The 10,713-nt window shown below is 37.8% G+C and overlaps 1 non-coding gene across 1 annotated transcript; it reads right to left on the bottom strand.

Moving 5' to 3' along the window:
• Nucleotides 1-9,463: 9,463 nt before the first annotated feature.
• Nucleotides 9,464-9,570, bottom strand: LOC133828024 (small nucleolar RNA R71). Its single transcript, XR_009890670.1, has one exon. It is a non-coding gene; the product is annotated as a small nucleolar RNA R71 (small nucleolar RNA).
• Nucleotides 9,571-10,713: the final 1,143 nt, after the last annotated feature.

Below are 10,713 nucleotides of genomic sequence, written 5' to 3'. Positions count from 1 at the left end.
CTTCCTCCAATGATAATTGGTAGAAATTGGTGGTACCATCTCCTTTTTCTACCCATTCCCTTGTTGTGGAATTCAGCCCATTGAGGAATACTTCTAATTGACACTCTTTGGACAACCCATGATATGGAAACCTCATTAGAAATGCCTTGTATCTCCACCATGCTTCATACAAGGGCTCCAAGTCGTGTTGAACAAAATTCATGAGAACTTGTCGATGAGACATCTCAAGCACCTTGCAAGACAATCAAACAAACAAAACGTACAAAGGAACAAGAAAAATAAAGATGAAAAATAAAAACCAAATTGAAAAGCAATTGATTTTAACAAGAAAAATTTCACTAAAAACAATCCCCGGCAACGGCGCCAAAAAACTTGTTATGAAAATTGTATACGCAAGTGCACACAATCGTTAAACAAGTAATAAAGTGATAAGTAAGATCGTCTCCACAGGGATTGCAAGTCAAATTTGATGTAAAACCAATTATTTAATAATTTGGAATTTTAAGAAAATAAATAGATTGGATGTTGTAAACTAAAATAAAATGATTAAACTGGAATCAAGATTAAAATATTTCTAAAAACGCTGGAAAATTAACTGCAAGAAAAAGTATCTATGGAATGATAGACTTGAATAGCTAAATCCCCCCCCCCCCCCCTATGTTTTATCTGCCCAGTTATTACAGCATTACTTCAGCAAAACGCACAGAGTTAACTAGAATTCCTTACAAGCCCATGAGATTTTTCCAAAACTCATGAAATAAGTTCTATCATCTAACCCAATATATTCCTATATTAAATCAGATTCAAGAACATAATTTAAGCATCAATTCTCAAAGTTATGCAGGGTAGTAAAATATTCATATTCTACTTACTAAGAACAACCTAGAAAATGGGTGTTCTCTTGCATCATTCAAGTACCAACTACTAGATTTAACATTTCCAGTATTAAATCCAGCTTAATAATCTGCCATTAATTTCCAAACAATAACAGTAAATAACCATGAAGCTCACTTGAATGAACAATGACAATTTAGCTTAAGTAATGCATTCAAATTTAAAATACATGACAAAAGGGGTTTTTAACCATTCAAGTCTCAAAAGTTTAGCTCATAACTAAAGTAGCAAACATAAACCAAAATAGAAAATTAATATCCATGAGTGCTTGAATAGCTATGCAAAATAAGAAAATACAAAATAGAGAAGAAAGGAAGAAATGAGAACAAAGCCTAGATTGATGGTGTTGTAGGTTGGATATTCTTGTCCTTATCTTCCTCATTCAATTCCTCGTGTTTCCTTCTTTTTCTTCTTCTTCTTCATGCTCTTTTTTCTGCAACTTTTTCTCCCCAAATCCCAGCCCCCTTTTTTGTGTATTGATATATATGATGGTGGCTGGTACTTAGTTGCCTCCTCTCTAGGGTACAATTTTCATTTTACCCTAATTAGAAAGCCCACTTTCTTCACTTTGGTCCACTTGTCCAATCCACATTAGCCAGCTGACCTAACTTTTAAGTGACTGCCACATAAGCGCTGAGTTAGATGAAGAAAAGCCTACTGGTATTTTGTCCACGTCATTTCCCAGTACCCAGAAATGCTATAGCATTTTGTTCTCCAGCAATTCAGAAGCATTTCCAGCTTAGTGTTCTCTTTAGCCTCGGATTCCTTTCTTTCCCTTAGCGATTCAAAAATTCCTTTCCTAAACAACAAAACAAACAGAATTAATTAATTAATTACATTTAATACTAACAACTTAAAAGACTCCTAAATTAGTACACTAACTAGAAAAGAAAGATAAAAACTAATCAAACTTACAAACAACATCACATTCAGTACTCTTTTCACTAAAAATCAAGTTCAAAGTTAATAAAAATAACTCTATGCCATAGAGTTATTAGTCACCCATACGATTCCCTCCATCGCCTATAAGATATCCTTCACCTCCTCGCAGGAATGCTCAACCAGTTTGAGATAAGGACGAAAGACGTGCGGGGAGGAGATAAGGGAACAAGGAGGCTTTCCATGAGCGGAGAGGCGACCTATCTGAAAAAATTCAAACGTCCCAATCTCGCACTGCAGAAACGAGGCGGCGCGAAAAAGACCCATCTCGAAATAATCACGTGACAAGTTTTACTAGTGACGACTCCGGAGATACCAGATCGGTTAGCATACATGATCGAGGTCGAAAGAATACTGGGAGCTGCAGGAATCGCTCCGACCTACGGGAACACTTGAATCAGAGTCGGGGTAATGTTAACCCGATGAACCCGGACCTGAGGGATTGCTTAAATAGGCGTAAAGACCCCCTGCAGAGGCTCGAACCTGGAATTGTGATCGACGACAACCAATTCCAAACAAGACCCCTCGCGGACCCAATCCAGGAAAGAATTTATCAGTTAGAAAAGGCCTTCAGGCTTTTGAAAAATGAGCAAGGTCAGGATCGATATGAAGATTCTGCTGAGGAGCTTGAGCCGTTTGCTCCCCATATTTCCAACACTCCATTTCTCCAAGGATTTCGGATCCCTCACGTCCCAACGTTTGAGGGAAAGTCCGACCCATACAGCCATTTGAGTACATTCAATACCATAATGAGAGCAAGTAACGTGGGTTACGAGCTAAGATGCATGTTGTTTCCAGCATCACTGACAGGGCCAACCAAAAGCTGGTTCGAAAAATATAGAAGACACTCAATAACTTCTTGGGATCAGCTGTCTAAAGACTTCAAGAAGCAGTTCAAAGCCATGATGGGGGTTAGACCTGAGGCATCAACCCTGACTAACGTTCGGCAGCAGTCAGGTGAGACATTGAAAAGTTACCTTACAAGGTTTAACTTGGAAGTTGCCCGAGCTCGGAATGTGGATGATAGCGGTCACCTAATGGCTGTCCAAGCTGGAGTTATGCCAGGAAGTGCTCTCTGGGACGACATGCAGAGAAAACTGGTGAGGTCCCTAACCAAGTTTAACAAACGGACACAGAGGTTTGTCAATGTAGAGGAAGCGAGGTCGACACATAATATGACTTCCCAGCCCGTAACTACAACGATAAACGTAAACTCTGCCTCAACCTCGGTGGACCCACCAGCTTCAAAGCCTGTTGAGGAAAACCCTTCCAAGAGAAAAAAGAATGAAGGGAGTAACCCCGAGGCCGAAGGAGGAAAGAAAAAGAAGGGGGAGAGATATTTCTCCGTGTACAGAGTGTACACCGAGCTCAACGAGTCTCGGGAGAACATATACCTGGCTAATGAAAACCAGGTCCCCTTCAGGCGTCCAGACCCAATGAGAAATCAGAAGTCCAAGAGGGACTCCAGCAAATATTGCTGGTTTCACAAAGACACTGGGCATACTATTGATGAATGTCGACAGCTGAAAGACGAGATCGAAGGGTTGATCTCGAGAGGTTATTTCAGGCAATATGTCAAGAACCAGAGTACTAATCAAGCGACAGTGAGCCAGAGAGCAGCCGCGCCGCAGCCCACATAAAACAACAATTCCCGAGCTAGGGAAGAAGATAGGCCCCCGCCGATAGATGGAGAAGACGTGATAACCATCTCGGGAGGGCCTCATCCCGCGGGCATGGGCAGAAATGCCCAAAAGAGATACGTTAACGAGCTAAAGACTAGGGACGGGTCTCCCTATGAACCCGAACCTAGAGCTCCAAAAAGTCAAAAGATTGAATCCCAACCAATAACCTTCACTGAGGTAGACGCATCCCATGTTCAATTTCCTCACCATGATCCACTGGTCATCACTCTCCAGCTGGCAAATAAAAGGGTCCACTGAGTTCTCATAGACAATGGGAGCTCAGTTAACATTCTCTATAAAGCAACCCTTGAAAAGATGGGACTCTCCCTTCGCGACCTGAAAGCATGTGGGACTATGCTATACGGCTTTTTAGTAGAAGGAACCGCCTGCATGGGGTCCATCGAACTCCCCGTGACCTTGGGAGACTACCCAGTCTCAAAAACCAAGATGATGGAGTTCGTGGTAGTAGACCTGCCTTTGGCCTACAACGCGCTGCTCAGGAGACCCGTCTTGGTTGGGCTGGGGGCAATCTCATCCGTAAGGCATCTGGCCATTAAGTTCCCGACCTCTAGTGGCGTCGGGACATTGAAGGGAGATTAGTTAGCTGGAAGGGAATGCTACAACATTTCCTTAAGAGGAAAGAAACAGACGAGCGCACAGGCACTCGTCATTGTTCAAAGTAAAGACGAGACGGTCTTGGAGATTGATGAAGAAATCGATCCAAGGGTTGCGGAGAAAGCTGACCTCGAACCCTTAGAAGAGCTTGAAGAGATTCAACTCGAAGAGTTCGATCCCTCGAAAAAGGTAAAGGTTGGAAAACATCTCCAGGAAGAGACCAAATAGCAACTAATTTGCTTTTTCAAGAGAAACCAGGACGTCTTCGCATGGTCACATTCGGACATGGTAGGAATAAGTCCGAACATAGCAAGCCACGCGCTAAATATTGATAAAAGCTTCCCTCCGAAGCAGCAAAAGTGAAGACAGCTGGATGACGGCAGAAAGAAGGCACTGAAGGAGTAGGTCGACAGGTTAAAAGCAAACCAATTCATTAGGGATGCTTTTTACCCTGACTGGGTAGCCAATCCGGTGTTGGTCCCAAAACCTAATGGGATGTGGCGAACTTGTATTGACTATTCAGACCTCAACAAAGCTTGCCCGAAGGACTGTTTTTCCTTACCGAGGATTGACCAGCTTGTGGATGCCACAGCGAGACATGGACTGATGTCGTTCATGGATGCCTATTCTGGATATAACCAGATTTCCATGCATGCTCCCGACCAGGAACATACGAGCTTCATGACGGATAAGGGGCTATACTGCTATAATGTCATGCCATTCGGGCTCAAAAATGTTGGGGCCACATACAAGCGGCTCATGAATATGATGTTTTCAGAACAAATAGGGAACAACATGGAAGTTTATGTTGACGACATGCTTGTCAAGTCTCAACTTAACAATAACCATGTTGATGACCTCGAAGAGTGCTTTGGCGTGCTCCGGAAGTATAACATGAAACTAAATCCTCAGAAGTGCACCTTCGGGGTATCTTCAGGAAAATTCCTGGGCTTTATCGTAAACACTCGTGGAATAGAAGCCAACCCTGACAAGATCCAGATTCTAATCGACATGCCCTCACCTTGAAGACACAAGGATGTCCAAAGTTTGACTGGTAGGATGGCAGCACTAAGTAGGTTTGTATCAAAATCTACAGACCGTTGTCTTCCGTTTTTCAACCTTTTGAGGGGAGGCAAGAAATTTGAATGGGCGGAGGAGTACGAGCTGGCCTTCCAGGAGCTTAAAAAGCACCTCGCAGAACCCCCCATCTTATCAAAACCTATTACGGGAGAAGTACTGTACTTATATCTTTCCACCACCGAACATGCAATAAGTGTAGTGCTCGTGCGAGAAGAAGAAAAGGTACAGAGACCCGTCTATTACATCGGCAAAAGGTTACTGGGGGCAGAGTCGAGATACCCCTTGATGGAAAAGCTAGCTCTCAGCTTAATTGATTCATCTCATAAACTTCGACCCTACTTTCAGGCACACCCCATCCATGTACTGACTGATCAACCCCTTAGGCAAGTCCTGTCTAAACTGGAGGCTTCAGGTCGACTTCTTAAATGGGCAGTTGAACTCGGAAAATTCAAGATCACTTACCACCCGAGGACGACCATTAGGGCATAGGAATTGGCAGACTTTATAGTGGAATGTACTAGCATGACCAACGATGAAGTTATAACCCCGGCCCACGAGCTGTGGAAAAGGTGGTATTTTTAAAGTAAAGAAAGAAAGAAAAAAGTGGCATTCTTGAAATGCCATAGCCAGCCCAAGGCAGGCCCACGCCCATTCAGCCTTCTTCAGGTGCAGCCCAGCCAGGCCCGTTTGCCTCTTGCCCCAGCCTTCACCTCTTGCTCTCCAACCGAAACCACCTCCCAGCAGCAAGCATATACTCCCAGCCATCATGCTCCTCAGCCACGCCTGGCACACCATGTCCAGCACTTGCAGCAGTCACGGCCCAAGTTCTCCATGCTGCCATCTCACTTCAGCAAAGAAGGCCCACATCCCCCTGCCTTTGGGCCTGCGCCAGCCCAGCCCATGCAATGAACGCATCCCTCCAGCCTTCACGCCAGCATGCCTCTTCAGCATTTATCCAAATAAATCATATGCTGCCATCTCAATTCAGCAAGTAGCCAAGGCACCCGAAGCCTTTTTCCAGGCACACGGGCCCATTGCATTCAGCCCAAGTCCATTTCGGCCAGCCTAGACCAAGCACCAAACAACCACCAAAAAGACCCAAAAATCACATTTTCATTCCCAATATTTTTCACTCAAATATCAATTCACTTTTCCCTATTTTTCTTACCTAAATAAACATTCCTAATTTATTTTTTTACCCTAGCTTTTCACTAATCTTTTACCCAACCAAACATTTCATTTTTCCAATACTCTTACACTTACTCTATTTATCCTACCACTTCCCAACACAATTAAATTAATCAATTTATTTATTTTAATTTGATTAATTTAATCTCCACATTTTGCCTATAAATAGAGTCTTGTAAGACCATTTGGGGAGCTCTTCTTCTTCATCTTTTCAACATCTTCTAGACATTTTTCTCTCTTCTTTTCACTAGTTTCTCTCTACCATTTTCATCTTTTGAAGAGCATGTCAAGTATGTTATTTTGTAATTTTTATCTAGTTATGAGCTTCTAATCTTTTTCAAAGGTTATTAAGATGATGATGAAGCAAAATGTAACTAGATAGTATTTTTTTGTTGTATGTTGATTTCCCATTTGTACAACATTGTTTATGGATTTTTCTATCAAAGATATGCATTTTTCATCTATTATTGATTGTTAAAGCATATTACACTTAGTTCTTCATTATGCAACAATATGATATTCTTTGATTAAATGTTTTTCATTAAATTGTTTACATCTAATTCTTAGAGCATAAGTATCATATTTTGCCTAAACATAATCTCTTTGATTTTTTGTAGTTTCATTAGGTTGTAACACAAATAATGCTTAGAAATTATATCTTTATAAGTGAAGAAAAATCCTACCTTTTTGAAAGAGTAACTTGTGCTTGAATAGAAAATATATTTTGAAAAAAAATATATAGTGTGATTTATTTCAACTATATCAAAACTTGGGAATCAATATACTTATGAATACTATTGAACTTGCATTTTGTGGATTCTAATATCTTAATAATCTTATTTTACTTATATCTTTTAAAGACCATTTTTCTATTTAATCTTAAATCTTTTTATTAATTGTCTTTTATTTTTCTAAAACAAAATCTCATCAAATATTTGGAACTAGGTTAGAATATTATTGCTTTGTTTGAAATAGTTTCTTTTGATGTTAGTCAACTCCCATGGGTTCGACCTCGTACTTACATGAACATTATATTCCGAAACGATTCGTGCACTTGCGAGTTTAAATTTTAAAACACCCTCTTTTGGGATCAACAAGTTTTTAGCGCCGTTGCCGGGGAGTTGCAAGAAAGAAACGATCTTTCTACAAGGTAAGTAACATTCTTCTACTAGTTATTTTATTTTTATTTGCACTATTATCTTAAAAAAAAAAAAAGCAAGCAACGTAAAAAAAATTATATATATATATATCTATAAAAAAAAAATCGAAAAAAGAGAAAATCGAAAAAAGAAAAAAAAAGTTATACATATATTTCTTTATATTGTTATATATATTATACTTATATATATATATATTTGGAAGACTTCTCAATGGTTACTACCCATAAATGAGTACTAACAATTATGATGATGTGGCAACATAGTGACTTGATATAGCAAGTCACCAACAGGTAAATATTTTTTTTAACATTAATTTCGAATTTAGTTATTATTTTTTTTTGCCATAATTAATGTTGTTTCCAACCAATGAGAGACACTAGCTATATTTTAGAAATTGACATGCATTTGAAAAATGAAAAGTTTACAATATTATATTTTTATAATAAATACATGTTTTTCATCAGGTAATCATTCCAAAAATTTGAAAAAGTCAAATTTTATATTTAGAAATATTAATTAACAACTATAAATATGGACCATTGATTTTAATCCAATGGTTAATACTAAAGTAACCATCCATGGATAGTAACCATTAATAGTGCACCCATATATATTTATATATATCTTGGTAGTTGATGGCATTTAGTGCCTCCTACTTACTTATTAGTTGAGTGCATTAGTGCCTCCTAACCACTTTTCTTTTTCTTTTACTTTTTATTATTTTTTTAGTTGAGTGCATTTGTGCCTCCTAATTACTTGATAGTTGAGTGCATTTTTTGCCTCCTACATACTTGAGCAATCTATCATTTCTAATGATGGCATTAGTGCCTCCTAGTTTGTATTTTTTTTTTATCTTAGTTGATGGCATTAGTGCCTCCTAAGTTTTATTATTATTATCATTATTATTATTAGTGTTGGTTGATGGCATTAGTGCCTCCTCATTTTTATTTTTTGTTAATCATTTAGTTGATGGAATAAGTGCCTCCTAATTTTTATATAACTATTTACTATTGCTATTGTCATTTTTTTTCTTAATTATCGCATTTAGTTAGTTGTAATTTTATTGTTTAAGAAAATACTTGAAAAAAAAAAAAAACTAAAAAAACAAAGCTTATTCTTTCAACATAAGCAATTTTTGCTTAAAGGAAATTTGGCAAAGTTCCCATCCACGCTTATTAATTAACCTCGGGGAGTTGTTATTAAGTTGTGAGTAAGTGGAATCAAATAGGCCTGGGAACAAGTTAAACCAAAAATAAAAAAAAAATCATAAAATTCATAACAAAAAAAAAAAATATATATTTATAAATTTTATAATCTCTTCTTGTTATAAGTATGCTCTGTGGTTGCGGATCTAACTGATCTTCCACATCAGAAATTTGTTTTCTTGTGATTGTTTGTGTTACTTTGTGAAATTTGTGACATTGTATGCATTAGTGGCATCGTAATTCAAAAAATCGTTTGGTGAAAAAATTAGTGTCTTTCCGTGAAATTGAAAGTGTTTTTGAAAATTTAAGCATAATGGAACAAGAAACTAATGTTGTGCAAGAAAAAACTCTTCTTGAATACTTTTCACCTATTTCATCTAATGCTCCATCATGCATTGTTTTGCCCACTACTAATGGCACTCATTTTGAACTTAAACCATCAATCATTCAATTGTTACCATCATTTTATGGTTTAGAAAGAGAGGATCCATACATGCATGTAAAAGACTTTTTGGAAATTTGCTCAACCTTTCGTTTTCAAAATTTTTCAGATGAGTCGGTTAAACTTAGGTTGTTTCCTTTTTCTTTACAAGATAGAGCCAAAACTTGGTTAAACTCACTTCCAACTGGAACCATAACTACTTGGGATCAACTTTTTAATAAATTTCTTGCTAAATTTTTCCCCATGTCCAAAACTGATAGTTTAAGAAGAGAAATCTCTAAATTTTATCAAAAAGATAACGAAGAATTTTATGAATGTTGGGAAAGATTTAAAGATTTATTATTAAAATGTCCCCACCATGGTTTTGAAAAATGGAGACTTGTAAAATATTTTTATGATGGTTTAACCCCTTCAAATCGACAAATGATTCAATCTATGCATACTGGAAAATTTTTAAAACTGCAAGGGCAAGAGGCTTGGGACGCTCTTGAAGAATTGTCTGTTAATTCACAACAATGGAATTATTCTGAGCCTAGGTCTAGAGCCAACCCTTCACCGAAAAGAGAAGGAAAATATGAAATAAAAGAAGAAAGTGATTTAAGAACATCATTTGATAAATTAGCAAGAAAAGTAGAAGCCTTAGTAATAAGTCAATCTATGAATTCTCATGTGCAACCTAAAAAAGATGTTTGTTCTTTATGTGCTAGTTCATGTCATAATGCTCAATCATGTCCTTCTTTTGTTGAAACATTTTCTGAAGAGGCTAATGCTTTACATTCATATGGAAAACCTTCTTCTGATAGCCCATTTTCCAACACATACAATCCAAATTGGAGAAACCATCCTAATTTTTCATGGAGACAAAACCAACCACAAATGAATCAAGGAAACCAATTTCACATGCCAAATCCAAATCATGCCCAACCAAGTCAACCTTACCCTCCACAAAGAAAACCTTCCTTAGAAGACACCTTACAACAATTCATGCAATCCACCCAACAAATCTTACAAAATCAGTCTCAATCCATTGCCAAACTCGAGACACAATTGGGTCAACTTGCTAGTGCTGTAACCGAGAGAGAAAAAGGAAGATTTCCTAGCCAACCCATCCCAAATCCTAAAGGCCAATATGAAATAGGAACCCCTAGTCATAAAGAAGAATCTAAGTCTATTTCAACTCTTAGGTCCGGAAAACAAATTGTCAAACCCGATTACATACCTCAAGTTGAAAAAGACCAAAGCCAACCTCAAAATTCCAACACAAATGACCTTTCAAAAGATGATGCTCAAATCCTTCATTCCATCCCAAAAGCTCCTTTTCCACAAAGATTAATTCCACTCAAGAAAGGTAATCAATATAGTGACATCTTAGAAGTTTTCAAACAAGTAAGCATAAACATTCCTTTCTTAGATGCCATTAAACAAATTCCTGCCTATTCTAAATTCTTAAAAGACCTTTGCACTGTTAAAAGAAACACAAATGTTCCAAAAAAGGCATTTTTAACTGA

Source organism: Humulus lupulus, chromosome 3, assembly GCF_963169125.1.
Source record: "Humulus lupulus chromosome 3, drHumLupu1.1, whole genome shotgun sequence".
Lineage (NCBI taxonomy): Eukaryota > Viridiplantae > Streptophyta > Magnoliopsida > Rosales > Cannabaceae > Humulus > Humulus lupulus.
The sequence above is the reverse complement of the archived record's forward strand: the minus strand, read 5'-3'. Positions and strand labels throughout refer to the sequence as shown.